The sequence below is a fragment of the Oncorhynchus gorbuscha genome, linkage group LG18, assembly GCF_021184085.1.
Source record: "Oncorhynchus gorbuscha isolate QuinsamMale2020 ecotype Even-year linkage group LG18, OgorEven_v1.0, whole genome shotgun sequence".
In the NCBI taxonomy this organism is placed as follows: Eukaryota; Metazoa; Chordata; class Actinopteri; order Salmoniformes; family Salmonidae; genus Oncorhynchus; species Oncorhynchus gorbuscha.
In genome coordinates, this window is record NC_060190.1 from 63,919,024 (window position 1) to 63,935,497 (window position 16,474).

Below are 16,474 nucleotides of genomic sequence, written 5' to 3' on the forward strand. Positions count from 1 at the left end.
ATTTAAATGCATCTCTATTGTCTTACTCTTGATTGGAGAGATCATTTTGACATGTCGATATTTGCCAGGTATAATGATTATGAGTATTAAATCAAAACACAGCGACTAATGATCATGGATCATTTGCATTCTAAAAGGTTGCCTACTCTGGAGATTAATACAACTAAATATGCATATGCCACTGCAGTTTATTTCATACTTTCCTACAATAAGTAGTATCTCAAGATACTGCACATAAAAACTTTGTCCTAAGTCCTTTTCTCTGATTCCCCTTTTGCCTATCCCCAATCTCCCTCTTTGCTTTAGCCGGTTGATTTGAAATGTTTGGGCTGATTGTGTGCACACGGGCCTGATGCAGCCAGGGATGGGCTGCCTGTTTTCATTTAGTGATCTTTGACTGAGAGTCGATACGTTCACAGTGGGTGAGGGATGGAGTGAGCGGCTCTGACAAGGCTAAAAAACAACAACAATGGGGTCGTGGGGGGTGGAGAGGTTGGAGCATGGCCACGAGGATCCTCTGTTAGATTGCACTGGCATGGATGTGATGCTGAATGACTGGTAATAATGGAGTCTCAAAGTACCCCTCTCTCTCTTTCTGCTATCTCACACTGGCTACCTTCTTAATGCCCAGCCACACACAGAGACCGACAGACATTTTTTCCCTCTTTCTTCCTTTTTCTCTCACTCTCTTTTTCTTTCCCTCTCTCTATTTTTGCTCTCACACACACATGCATCACATCAAATACACACAGAAGGGATAGGGATAAATTTGCAATTACTATTGGATTCCTCACTGTGTCATCTTGAAATTGTTGAAAGCAAGCTGAGCTGAAGCAGGAACACAATTAGAGTTGGATTTGTATGTGCTATTACAGATAAATCACCTCACAGGTCAGTCGGGCAGTATGGCATTATTTAGGTTCTGTGTAATGGAAACGTATGGTGTGACAATGACCTGGTGTGATAGAGGATTATAGCGTCATCCACAACATGGATAGTTATGAGGATAGTAAATCTGGAGGTTTATATTCCTCATTTTGCCCCTCACTAATTCGTTAACCAGTCATGAGTTACTTGGAAGTTAGAGTAGGAATCAATGCAGGTCCTGTATAATTGCACCATCATTTACTTCAATGGTTTTGGGAGAGGTATTTTATGGCACTGTACTGTATACTCTTGTAAAAAGGGCTCCAAAAGGATTTTGTGGCTGTCCCCATAGGATAACCCTTTTGGTTCCAGGTAAAAACCCTTTTTGATTCCAAGTAGAGATCTTTTGGGTCTCTGTTGAAAGGGTACCTCATGGAACACAAAAGTGTTCTATCTGGAACAGAAAAGGCTTCTTCAGAGTGTTCTCCTATGGGGACAGCCAAGGAGCCCTTTTTTTGTTCTAGATGCCACCTTTTTCCACCCATGGACACACTAATACATCTGGCTTGTATTAATAAACCTAACACTTGGATAGTCATGTACCATTTACCCCATCTGCTGTATTTTTAGGTTGTACTTCTGTTTAAGCATAAGGTCAATGCAATGCAAATTGAGCTTATGCTTGGACGTAAGTAGAGGAACCTAAAAATACAGCAGATGGAGTAAATGGTGCATTACTATCCAAGTGTTAGGTTCATTATACAGATGTAGGATCTTCATTTGATCACTGTTGTAGGAGAACTTTCCTGCATAGCAGGAAATGTATAATGTGTTGTGTATTTGAGGTTTAAAAAGGCTTCTGTAATTTGTAATTTCCACTTTGAAATTTCAGACTTGAAAAATGTATCAAGACCTACAAACATGTCTATAATTATAATCCACATAATAATTCAGAATTCCAGTTGCTTCAGGATTATTTTCCTGCTGTAGAAAATTACTGTTACAAATTAAGATCCTACATTTGTATGTGCTACTGAAATAGCACGCAAATGTATCTTAGTATAGGATCAGTATAATTATATATATTATATAATTTCAAAATCCTGTACATTATTTTAGAAATATAAGGAGTATAGTCTACCTGTGAGATATATTATCTGTGTGAGTATGTTCTAATTCACCACAATGTTTTTTTGACCCTGCAGCCCCTCCACATCTGATAGAGAAACCTGAGGATGTGCAGAAGCCCATTGACGACTCTCTGGTGTGGGAATGCAAGGCCACTGGGAAGCCCAAGCCCTCCTATAGGTGGATGAAGAACGGAGAGAACCTGGAGTCACTGGAGGTGAGACCTATATGGAAAGAAGTGTACAGTATAGATGCATTAAAGAGGTCAATGGAATGCAGACAGTGGGGGATAGAAGAAGGATGCTGGATTGGTGCACATTCAACCAATCTGCTCTAACAAAGTGGATATTCGTCAAATCCGTCATGATTGAAATATTGTAACAGGCCCACAATGTGGTTGCTAAAATCCAATGCATAACATTTAGAATTTGTCCCTTTTCAGGTATAGAAGAAGTGACTGCTAAATGCTAACACCCGTTTGAATATGCTGGTAGTATAGCTAGCATACAGAAAGTCATTTTTAACTGTAATGCAGTGTGTAGGTGTCGATGACATGAACATGTATTGGAGTTGACATCTATACAAGCATTATACTCCGACTTTTACCTCAACATAGTGTGAAATAAACATTGAAACAATAGCGTAAATGTAGGCACATTTTTTTTTTTTGCTGGGGGCAATGAGGAGATTCGGGTGTTTCCCCACAGCATCTTTCCCCCACATGTTGCCATGGCATTTCCATTTTCCCTTTATTTTACCTTTATTTTACTAGGCAAGTCAGTTCAGAACAAATTCTTATTTTCAATGATGGCTTAGGAACAGTGGGTTAACTGCCTGTTCAGGGGTAGAACGACAGATTTGGACCTTGTCAGCTCGGGATTTGAACTTGCAACCTTCCGGTTACTAGTCCAACACTCTAACCACTAGGCTATCCTGCCGCCCCATTGTTTTTCTCGAGTTTGATTTATCTCTTTACCTAATGTATAGCTGCTCAGAATTTGTGCTGATTCAGGCGGATGCAACGTTAGTGTGTTCAGATAGAAAGGCATCATGCACAACAGACACCATTCTCATTTCACTGCAGATAGTTTTATGAACTTACATTACTGTTATAAACCTTGCAAAAGCAGTGTGCACCCACTTGGCTTGTTCAGCCTGCTTTCCTAGTATATGGGTCCATGGTTTACTTCGTTGTAAAAAGGAAAAGATCTAAACACAATTTGGCTGATATCACCTTTATTCCTTTAGTGCATGGCTTTAAACTGTTCAGTTCCCCAGAACAACACTTATCTAACAGGATTTAGATTATCCTGAAAGTGTCTGCTTGGCTCTGGTTTGTTAAGTGTCTACAATTTTATGCTGGTCTTAGAGCGTCGTAATCTTCAAGTAAAATCTCTCTTCTCAGAGTGAAGTCATTACTCCTGTACCACCAATGGACAAAAAGGAGAAGAGCCCCTTATAAACACACTGACTTTTGTGCATCCTAGATCGACTGTAGCTAGCCAGTTATAAGGCATGAGAACCCCGGGGATTATTGTGTGATAGCTCCTGACTAAAGGGGTTCAATTGTATTATTGCTTTTATATATATATATTAATTTGTTTAAATATTTTTTATATTAACAACATATTTTCATTAAAAACATTTTTTTAATGAGTCAATTTGTTTTATTTCGTCTTTCCACCAGATAATATAGTCAGAGCAAAAGTCAGTTGTTAGTGCTGAGGTTCTGAAGACGCTAACAAAACAGGCTAGTTGTTAATTCTATTCTCATGTTTTGACCTAGTTGGTCATTCTTTTCATTCCCATGTAAACAAGTTATTGGCATGTAGCTACCTAGCAGAGGTTCAATGATGACGACAGACAAGAATTTCAATAAATAATGATTTAATAAATAATGTATAAATAGGCAACAACCAACTGATTGTTGAGTTAATACTATAGCTATTGAGGATAGCTAAGCTAACGTTTCTTCTCCTTTGCTAGCTAGCCAACTAAAGCTGTCACACAATCACATTAAGCAGCTGAAATGACAGCAAACTATGTGCAATTTTGTTTGTTTTACCTTTGTTTCTATAGCCAATTCTGTGGATATATCCATTATAATGATCCTGATAAATGAATTTGCCTGGATCAGAGAAGCTGTCAGTATCGCCACGTTCAAATGCATGGCACAGTGGAGATCGCAAAAAAAAGATTGGATAGGCACACAGCTTATATTAACCCTCACTCTAACAAACCAAATGCAGGCTAGTAGCTTGTGGAAATATGTCTAGATGTTTTTTTCCAGGGGAGATTAAGTTTATACAGTAAATTGACTGGCTGGTCTGTTTGACAGTGGATGCACATTGATACATCTAATGGAACTGTTCATGGGCATGTAAGGGACATGTTTATGTTTGTGCTTTTCTTATAACTGATTTCTGTCTTCTATTCATGTGCTGTTCTATAAACCAATTGCTATGCTCATGGAGGTGGTTGACTGAACAAATCCTCCTCTTATCAGTAGCTACAATTTGGCAATACGCCCAGCCAAACCATGTTTTGAGAACAAATGAAAGATATCTCAGTTTCAAGGTCTCAGCTTAGAGAGGAGAAGCCTCGTGAGGTGTTGGTCTGTCACATTATGAAACAGTATTGGTTGGTCACATGAATGAAACAAAACGGTAATGATTAATTAATTATGCTAAATCATGCAAATATAACTTGTTTGTGTATAGCTGTATATAAGACAACTGCTGGGTCTGCCCAAGCAGAGCTCCTGATTGACATGTGTACTATGGTGCATTGAGTTGGTTGGAACCTATCCAGCTCGCTGACAAGTAAACAATGATTTATTTAAACTTTGAGTGTCCCTGTGTAAGAATTTCCACAACAGGCATTGTGATTGTGACTCCTGCTATCAACCAATCAGCATCCAGGATCCGAACAACCCATTTTATAAAAACACATTGACTATTGTGCATCCTATACCTACTGTACTATAGCCACGTGCCTCTCTCAGATTACCCATAATGAACACAATAATGAGAGCTGAACACCTACAGTAGATACTGTACAGTGTAGACTGCAACTGCAAGGTTATTTGTTCAGCTTATAAAAGTGCAGGGTCAGAGTGGAGTATCTATTACGGCTTTGTGGAAATATGATTCAATATACCTGAATGGGAGTGCGACAGGTCCCCTGTGCTACAGTACGTGGCCAGTATATTTGCTGGAGATTGATGGTGAGCACTCAGGCACAGCTTGGATGAAAAAATAAACAGACTTTATGTAAATTTTCTTCATTATGCAAAATGGTCACAAACAAAACAGAGGGTATCGATCATTCCGTCGATGTTATATATGCAGGAGAAATGTGAGACGCAGGCCTGTTTTATTGTTACCAGAGGCAGTGCTCCAAACAGCAGCAGCAGGCTCTGTCTCTCTCCTTTGCCCATAAAGCCCGATTAGGGTTGCCTTCAGCTGTGCATAATTAACAATCTGTCTAGTCATTGCATCACATTTTATTAAAACCCTTTACAAGGTCTACTGAAATGGTTTGCATTGTTCTATCGCTTGTTGAAAGAAAGGATTAGATCAAATTTACCCCCATCTGTTTGAGGGATTATTTTACTCAAAGTTGTTTTTTATTTCCATACACTTTTAGAAAAAAGGGTTACAATAGGGTTCTTCGGCTGTCCCCATAGGAGAACCCTTTTGTGTACAATGTTCAACTCTCTGTAGAAAGTGTTCGAAAGTCGAAAGTGTCGACCGCATTATCTACCAAGGGAATTCTCTTCGATTATAATCACAGCCGTATATATTCCCCCCCAAGCAGACACATCGATGGCTCTGAACGAACTTTATTTGACTCTGCAAACTGGAATCCACATATCCTGAGGCTGCATTCATTGTAGCTGGGGATTTTAACAAGGCTAATCTGAAAACAAGACTCCCTAAATTGTATCAGCATATCGATTGCGCAACCAGGGCTGGTAAAACCTTGGATCATTGCTATTCTAACTTCTGCGATTCATATAAGGCCCTCCCCTGCCCTCCTTTCGGAAAAGCTGACCACGACTCCATTTTGTTGCTCCCTGCCTACAGACAGAAGCTAAAACAAGAAGCTCCCACGCTGAGGTCTGTTCAACGCTGGTCCGACCAATCTGATTCCACGCTCCAAGACTGATTCCATCACGTGGACTGGGATATGTTTCGTATTGCGTCAAACAAACAACATTGACAAATACGCTGATTCGGTGAGCGAGTTCATTAGAACGTGCGTTGAAGATGTCGTTCCCATAGCAACGATTAAAACATTCCCAAACCAGAAACCGTGGATTCATGGCAGCTTTCGCGTGAAACTGAAAGCGCGAACCACTGCGTTTAATCAGGGCAAGGTGACCGGAAACATGACCGAATACAAACAGTGTAGCTATTCCCTCCGCAAGGCAATCAAACAAGCTAAGCGTCAGTATAGAGACAAAGTAGAATCGTAATTCAACGGCCCAGACAATGTGCTGAGACACAAGAGGTATGTGGCAGGGTCTACAGTCAATCACGGATTACAAAAAGAAAACCAGCCCAGTCACGGACAAGGATGTCTTGCTCCCAGGCAGACTAAATAACTTTTTGCCTGCTTTGAGGACAATACAGTGCCACTGACACGGCCCGCAACCAAAACATGCGGACTCTCCTTCACTACAGCCGAGGTGAGTTAAACATTTAAATGTGTTAACCCTCGCAAGACTGCAGGCCCAGACGGCATCCCCAGCCGCGCCCTCAGAGCATGCGCAGACCAGCTGGCTGGTGTGTTTACGGACATATTCAATCAATCCCTATCCCAGTCTGCTGTTCCCACATGCTTCAAGAGGGCCACCATTGTTCCTGTTCCCAAGAAAGCTAAGGTAACTGAGCTAAACGACTACCGCCCCGTTGCACTCACTTCCGTCATCATGAAGTGCTTTGAGAGACTAGTCAAGGACCATATCACCTCCAGCCTACCTGACACCCGAGACCCACTCCAATTTGCTTACCGCCCAAACCAAATAGGTCCACAGACGATGCAATCTCAACCACACTGCACACTGCCCTAACCCATCTGGACAAGAGGAACACCTATGTGAGAATGCTGTTCATCGACTACAGCTCAGCATTTAACACCATAGTACCCTCCAAACTCATCATCAAGCTTGAGACCCTGGGTCTCGACCCCGCCCTGTGCAACTGGGTACTGGACTTCCTGACGGGCCGCCCCCAGGTGGTGAGGGTAGGTAACAACATCTCCACCCCGCTGATCCTCAACACTGGGGCCCCACAAGGGTGCGTTCTGAGCCCTCTACTGTACTCCCTGTACACCCACGACTGCGTCAAGTTTGCGGACGACACAACAGTGGTAGGCTTGCTTACCAACAACGACGAGACGGCCTACAGGGAGGAGGTGAGGGCCCTCGGAGTGTGGTGTCATGAAAATAACCTCACACTCAATGTCAACAAAACTAAGGAGATGATTGTGGACTTCAGGAAACAGCAGAGGGAACACCCCCCTATCCACATCGATGGAACAGTAGTGGAGTAGTGGAGAAGGTAGTAAGTTCCACGGCGTACACATCACAGACAAACTGAATTAGTCCAACCACACAGACAGCATCGTGATGAAGCCGCAGCAGAAATTCGGCTGAAGAAATTCGGCTTGTCACCAAAAGCACTCACAAACTTCTACAGATGCACAATCGAGAGCATCCTGTCGGGCTGTATCACCACCTGGTACGGCAACTGCTCCGCCCACAACCGTAAGGCTCTCCAGAGGGTAGTGAGGTCTGCACAACGCATCACGGGGGGCAAACTACCTGCCCTCCAGGACACCAACACCACTCGATGTCACAGGAAGGCCATAAAGATCATCAAGGACAACAACCACCCAAGCCACTGCCTGTTCACCCCGCTATCATCCAGAAGGCGAGGTCAGTACAGGTGCATCAAAGCTGGGACCGAGAGACTGAAAAACAGCTTCTATCTCAAGGCCATCAGACTGTTAAACAGCCACCACTAACATTGAGTGGTTGCTGCCAACACACTGACTCAACTCCAGCCACTTTAATAATGGGAATTGATGGAAATTCATGTAATATATATCACTAGCCACTTTAAACAATGCTACTTAATATAATGTTTCCATACCCTACATTATTTATCTCATATGTATACGTATATACTGTACTCTATATCATCTAATGCATCTTTATGTAATACATGTGTCATGTTTTGTCATTTATTATCTTGTCTTGTCCCTGTGCTTCCCATTCTATTCGTTTCCCTCTGCTGGTCTTATTAGGTTCTTTCCCTCTTTCTATCCCTCTCTCTCCCCCTCCCTCTCTCACTCTCTCGCTCTCTCTTCTCTCTATCGTTCCGTTCCTGCTCCCAGCTGTTCCTATTCCCCTAATCAATCATTTAGTCTTCCCACACCTGTTCCCGATCCTTTCCCCTGATTAGAGTCCCTATTTCTTCCTTTGTGTTCCGTTCCTGTCCTGTCGGTTCCTTGTCTAGAATTCACCGTGCTGTGTTTGTGTATCGCCCTGTCGTGTCGTGTTTTCCTCAGATGCTGCGTGGTGAGCAGGTGTCTGAGTCTGTCTGGTTCAAGTGCCTTCCCGAGGCAACCTGCTGTTCACCTGCTGTTCAAGATCGAGTCTCCAGTTTGTCCTCGTCATTTCGAGTGAAAGTTGTGTTTCTTGTTTGTATTTACTTTACTGGATTAAAGACTCTGTTTTCGCCAAGTCGCTTTTGGGTCCTCTTTCACCTGCATGACAACATGTATCACTAGCCACTTTAAACTATGCCACTTTGTTTACATACTCATCTCATATGTATATACTGTACTCGATACCATCTACTGCATCTTGCCTATGCCGCTCTGTACCATCACTCATTCATATATCTTTATGTACATATTCTTTATCCCTTTACACTTGTGTGTATAAGGTAGTAGTTTTGGAATTGTTAGCTAGATTACTCGTTGGTTATTACCGCATTGTCGGAACTAGAAGCACAAGCATTTCGCTACACTCGCATTAACATCTGCTAACCATGTGTACGTGACAAATAAAATTTGATTTGATTTGATATGAACTAAAAAGAGTTCTTCAAAGGGTTCTCCTATGGGGACGGCCGAAGAACACTTTAAGGTTCTAGATAGCACCTTTTTTCCAAAGAGTGTAACATATAATTCCAACAATTCTTGTTCAAATGGACAGATTTGGGGACCATCTGTATCTGATGCCTCTGAGTTTATCTGAAGCCTCTGAGTGTATCTGTTATAAAAGGTGAGACACATCGATGTGTTCATTCTCATGGACTAGGGTTTCCTTAATATGGACATAAATGGGAGGATTAGTAATGCACTTGGATAATTATATTAATCAAGCAGAAGTGTTACATTGTTTTAAATGTCACCAGCAACCAGTGCAGCTTCATCAATCTGATAACTAAAGGTCATTCATGGAGGGAGGGCAGGAAAGGGGAAGATATACCATTTGGTGTGATTCATTACAGTAAATCAATATGGACCTTTTCTGCTTGTTCTGCTCATTTGGACATAGAAGCTGACTGCAATGGCTTATGATATTACCTTCATTTTTGCAAATAACTTCACAAGTTTTGTCCGGAGCTAAAGTGCATGGGTACACAGTAGACTATGAATAGTTATGATAGATACTGTCAATAATGTTAATGCATTTGTCATACCTGCCGAGAGGGACGATAATCAAAAACAAGAAAATCAAGGTATCTCAAAGACAACCATTACATTCATTTGTTTGTGACATTAATCTAAACAAGTGGCTTGTTGTTTATACTGTCCTATATAAAATGAAGAAACCTGGTTGCGTTGGCAATAACATTGCCAATCACTTCCATTCAGCATAAGGCATGCAGATGGTCCCCCAAGGTCCCGGCATGGAAAACTGCTGATGTAAGAGGAACGTCATGCTTAATTAATAGCAGCCCGTAAACAGAGTGATTCCTACGCACTGACTGATTTACGCCACCACCATTCTGCCGCTCTTGCCAGCAGGCACATTTACCATGGTGCATCCGACTAGCTATGAGCCACTGAGCATTATGGAAATTCAGAACGCAACCTGCTTAAACACGGGCTTAGCTACTGATGTTTCAATGAGGACAGCTCCTCTTTTCATATGACAGTACCTTAATCCCGTCAGACTGCCTGGAGTCACGGCTGTGCCAAACTTAAGCTGAGCCGAGTCGACACCCCTATGGAAATGTGCTCTAATGACATTAAGGGTGAGCCTCTGGAAAACAGGGGAGATGAAGGGCAGAAGGCAGAACTCTGTAGAAATGTCACAAAGTGCTCTGCCAAAATTCCTTCCCTAAAAACTGTTGTTCGGTTTTATGCCGTTCTCGTAATAAAGATATATATTTGTACTTAAGTTCATGAATGTAAACCTACCTTGAAGATAAAGTAGCTAAGTGTCTGGGTTTGAGTGCATTAAGCCCATCTGGGCTAATAAGCCTGTCTATTTTGATGGGCTAGTCACAACAGAAGTATATCTTCACCACGGGGGCAACGGTCGCCCAGTACAGTGTGTGATCTGAAGTGTACATAACACCGTACAGTACTTAGTATGTATAGGGAATACCTATCAGGAAACCAATTTTCACAATACTGTATAGTTCTGATGTTAAGATATTCCTATTCCTCACATCCAGTCCTTGTGCTGAAGGGGAAACTGGCCCTGTGGTGAAGCCAGTGATATACATTGGGAATGGTTTTATATCACTCTCATAAACATGCAGATTGATTAGGGTCATTTTCTGGTAGCCTGCCTCCTTCCACCCTGCCCTTTCCCTCCATTAGTGATGAAAACCTAGATTCATTGCCACGTCCGTCACTGCCACACTATAATTCACTGGCACATTGGCTGCATGCTTTTATGCAAATTAGCAATCAGAATAAGGTATATCAAAGGGCATGTCTCTGTCTCTCTGTTCATAGGAGCGCATACAAGTTGCCAATGGAGCGTTGTCAATCAGCCGGCTGACACTGTCCGACATTGGAATGTATCAATGTGTGGCTGGAAACAAACATGGGGAGGTATACTCCAATGCAGAGCTCAGAGTCATTGGTAAGGCAATACAAGACTGGATGTGTGTTGGTGTGCCTGCCTGCCTGACTAAATATATTTTATGTACACTGTTAGAAAAAAGTGATCCAAAGGGGTTCTTCGGCTGTCTCCATAGGAGAACCCTTTTTGGTTCCAGGTTGAACCCTTTTTGGTTCCAAGAGTTCAAGAAAGGGTTCTACCTGGCAACCAGAAAGGGTTCTTCAAAGGGTTCTCCTGTGGGGACATATGAAGGTAGCACTTTTTTTCCAAAGAGTGTAGTACAGTATGCACGTTTGTTTGTCGTGTGCATGTTTTAGTGTTATTTGCGACATTTGTTTTCCGTTCCCTACCACTGTAGTGTGACCTCCAGCATCTCTGTGATTTCCCCCTAATTAAAAACCATAAATTACAGGATGAATGCACTGGAGTGCTATTGATGTATGACCATGCCACTGTGCTCCCCAGTCCCACCCATCTGCCCTGTGAGTCCTGTCAGGGCTGGCCTCCAGCTCTCACTCCCCAACCCATCTCCCATCAAGCTTGAACATTGTTTTGTCATTGATTGGAATTAGATCCAACACAGCCAATGAGCCCAGGTTAAATTGAACTTGGAGGAGGTAAAAAATATAATTGACAGACCCTGGCAGAAATGCACTAATTGAAGTGCTTTATAAAAACACAGGGAGGGATGATCCAGGAGTGAAAAGGAAATGATCATGGTAGAACTAAATGGAGCTGAAAAACTGAAGGACATGACATTTTTTCTTTGTTTTTCTTTGCAGAGAAAATGATTCCGTTAATTAATGAGTGCAGTGTAGCACTCTCCTACCTTCCCTGACATTTCTGCTCAACATCACACACACAGTACATGCCTCACTTTGAAGTACACAGCAGTCATGTGAGGGTGTGTTTAAAATATCCATGATTTATCCATGCTACTGTTATTAAACCATTTAGGGGTTATACAGATAACATTCAATTTCATTATTATTTTAGTTTTGTGCATTTTCAGTATCTGCCTTTTCTATTCCTTACATGCTGGAGTGGAGAGGTTATATATCTCGTTTATCCTTTTCTACCCTGGCTGAGACCTCCTCTAGCTATGGCCAATGGCAATGGGAGAATCTCACTTGCATTTGCTTGGCTCCTCATGTCCTCTCTCCTCACCTCACCTGTACGTGGTTATACTGTATATGAAGTACAGGAATGTTGAGGTGTACATGGTTGAAACCTGTTGGCTGATAAAGACAGAGGTCCCTCCCTTCTGACCTTCTCCTCCAATTGGTTTTAAGAAGTTGGCAAGGAGAGAGGACATGAGGAGTCAAGGAAATGCAATTTAAATACTCCCAATGACTATCTCCAGGCCTTGCCAATCGGGAGTGTCATTTTCCCTTGCTGTATATATATATTTTTGGGGGTACAACGCGACATCACCAGGAACGACTCTGGGCCCACTATACTAAGGCCCTGAGGTTTTCCTAGTTCAGTTCATGTGATAAACTCATGGCTTTACGCTCATGTAATGCATGTTGAAAGTTAGATATAGGAAAGTAAAAGGGCAGCGAAGGGTTTTTAACATGCATGTCTTGTTTCAGCTGTTGCCCCAGATTTCTCCCAGAACCAGCTGAGGAGCCCCACCATGGTGAAGGAGGGAGGAGACGTGTTGATCGAGTGCCGGCCCAAGATGTCCCCTGGGGCGTGATCTCCTGGAGGAAGGGCAGCGAGGCTCTTCGAGAGAGCCACAGGTAATGTAACAATCTCTCTCTTTATTGTCTGATCGCTCTCTCTGTGGAGGGGTTGATTTTCCTAAGCACTGGGGTTGTTGTAGGATTTGTTCAGGTATGGTACCCGGGAGGAACGGTTGTTGTAGGATTTGTTCAGGTATGGTACCCGGGAGGAACGGTTGTTGTAGGATTTGTTCAGGTATGGTACCCGGGAGGAACGGTTGTTGTAGGATTTGTTCAGGTATGGTACCCGGGAGGAACGGTTGTTGTAGGATTTGTTCAGGTATGGTACCCGGGAGGAACGGTTGTTGTAGGATTTGTTCAGGTATGGTACCCGGGAGGAACGGTTGTTGTAGGATTTGTTCAGGTATGGTACCCTGGAGGAACTGTTGTTGTAGGATTTGTTCAGGTATGGTACCCTGGAGGAACGAATGTTGTAGTATTGATAAAGAGCTAATGCCAGACACCCCTGGCTATGATTATTGTATGTTTACCTGGTCAGGCTTTGTAACTTGATATTATTTCTCTGGTCATATTGATTCTATTCCTCACTGTTACAGAATCTCTCTGACTGTTATCATTTATCTCCAGCTTTGGGTTGAAAGTGCATCTGGAGAAATATATGAAGTATCATATCTGTCTGTTTACCTACAGTACCTGCATCCGATGTAGATTCCTGTAGGCCTATATTCAGTAAAGGTTCCCACTCATTCCAGTCATATCCCAGACACATAACTCCTGGTTTAATCACACTTTAGACATCTGCACAAACAAACCAATGTGAGGACTGAAAGTAAAATTGGTTTGGCCAGTACTTGGAGTCACCCGACATGCCACTCGCTGTGCAGAGTCTGGGTGCTAATCAAGCACTTTTCGCCCTCTGTGGGAGGGTGTGGGCGACCATACCAGCCACTGTCTGCTGACATATATCCACGCTTTTCTGAGCAAAGTGTTAAGCCAGCCTCCTGCTAACAGTGACAGGAGAGCTGTGTGTGTGTGTGGGTGAGGGGTGTGGCTGGGTGGCGTCAGGGGTCAGTCAGACAGTGCTGATCTAGACAGGGGTGACCCATTCGGTGACACAGCTGCTACACCACTTTGGTGGCACGACTCTGGCAGCAGGACTGTGTGCACAGTGTCTGGTACGACTCGTCACGGTTTACATATACACAAAGAGGTGTTGTTGCTTGTCAAACAAAGTATCCTGCATTTGCATAGTGGTTACTCTGCTGGTGCCCTTCAGCTACACTGTGTACCTACGTACATGATGCTGTCTCCCAAGCTGACGGATCAAGGCTGAAATGCTGAAACGCATCAAGTTTTATTAATAAAATATGTATTTTTCTATTCTACTGTTTTGTCATCCCCTGTTAAACTGACAGTTTGAATCCTGATAGAACTGTGAGATAGCGATAGACTATGCTTTTCCTTTTTCATGGTTTCTAACACAGATATTCCCTGAGCTACAGTAACTGATCATTTTGATTTAATGTCCTGCTTGTAGTGTATGGATATGTTTGGAACGGAGAGTTTTGTTGTTGATTGATTTGGTATTTTGCACCACTGTGACACTTGTACAGTATATGTTTCCATGGGATGATTCATTCAATAGCAGTGGCTCTATTAGGCTTGAATGGATGGATGTTGCCATGTTCCCCTGTTCTTCCCTGCTGGTTTGTCGGTCCTTGTTTGTTTCCCTTTGTGTAACTATGAGCTTGTTACAAGTAGATAGATAGTTGAGATATACTGTTCGTTTGCTGTAGCGCTAACGCCTACCTGAACTCACATACTGTATGGTATTTTAATGTTCTGATAGGGAATTGCTGGAAACCAAGGCAAATGTGGATTATTAAACCTGGACCAATGCCCTTAATGTCATAAACACAATCTATCAAAATATTGTGCTAGTCATAGAGGAAATCATATTACAATATCTCTAGATCTGTATTCTAGTGGAGTCCTGGGACTTTTTGAACTTGAAAAGTAAATTGTCATGCTTTTAATTGTATGCTTTTACTTTTTAAAAAGAAAAATGTGCAGGTCACAAGTTTGCTCGTGTCTGTCCCAGGTTGTATTGTGCAGGATAAAATCTTGTCAGGATGCATTGTCAATAGGTGGAACCCTCCCATGTTACTTTTCACGGCACGGAAAATACAGTATGTGTGAGGCATAGAATATGTTGACCCAGCAAACTGGGAACATTCCCAGAACATTAGCTACAATTCCCATTAAATTGAAATTAGGGTTTGAATTTTTTTCTAATAAAATATCTTTGGAATGTTCTCTTCACATTCACTCAAATGTTCCCAGCATGGTGCAGCATGGTACATGTTCATGGTAAATTTAATAAAGAAACTGAACACAAGAACAAAAAAACAACAAAGCAGAACAAACGAAACAGTTCTGTCTGGTGCAGACACACAAAGACAGAAAACAACTACCCACACCCATATGGGAAAACAGGCTGCCTAAGTATGGTTCTCAATCAGAGACAACGATAACCAGCTGCCTCTAATTGGGAACCATACCAGGCCTAAACATAGAAACACAACACCTAGACATACAACATAGAATACCCACCCACATCAAACCCCGACCAAACTAAAAATAGAAACAAACGAAGCAATCTACGGTCAGGGCGTGACAACGGAATCGGTGCAGCCAGCTGGTTTCTTCACGCTTCGCGCCGACAGAAACAAACATCTTTCTGGTAAGAAGAGGGGCGGGGGCATATGCCTTATGATTAACGAGACGTGGTGTGATCACTACAACATACAGGAACTCAAGTCCTTCTGTTCACCTGATTTAGAATTCCTCACATTCAAATGTCGACCGCATTATCGACCAAGGGAATTCTCTTCGATTATAATCACAGCCGTATATATTCCCCCCCAAGCAGACACATCGATGGCCCTGAACAAACATTATTTGACTCTTTGCAAACTGGAAACCACATATCCTGAGTCTGCATTTATTGTAGCTGGGGATTTTAACAAGGCTAATCTGAAAACAAGACTCCCTAAATTGTATCAGCATATCAATTGCGCAACCAGGGCTGGTAAAACCTTGGATGATTGCTATTCTAACTTCTGTGACGCATATAAGGCCCTCCCCTGCCCTCCTTTCGGAAAAGCTGACCACGACTCCATTTTGTTGCTCCCTGCCTCCAGACAGAAACTAAAACAAGAAGCTCCCGCGCTCAGGTCTGTTCAATGCTGGTCCGACCAATCTGATTCCACGCTTCAAGACTGCTTCGGTCACGTGGACTGGGATATGTTCCGCATTGCGTCAAACAGCAACGTTGACGAATATTCTGATTCGGTGAGCGAATTCATTAGAAAGTGCATTGATGATGTCGTTCCCATAGCAACGATTAAAACATTCCCAAACCAGAAACTGAAAGATTGATGTCAGCATTCACGTGAAACTGAAAGCGCGAACCACTGCTTTTAACCAGGGCAAGGTAACCGGAAACATGACCGAATACAAACAGTGTAGCTATTCCCTCCGCAACGCAATCAAACAAGCTAAGCGTCAGTATAGAGACAAAGTAGAGTCACAATTCAATGTGCTGAGACACAACAGGTATGTGGCAGGGTCTACAGTCAATCACGGATTACAAAAAGAAAACCAGCCCCGTCTCGGACCAGGATGTCTT

General features: G+C 42.6%; 1 pseudogene; it reads left to right on the forward strand.

Moving 5' to 3' along the window:
• LOC124004110 overlaps window positions 1–16,474 on the forward strand; it is a 253,618-nt pseudogene that overhangs the window by 178,878 nt on the left and 58,266 nt on the right.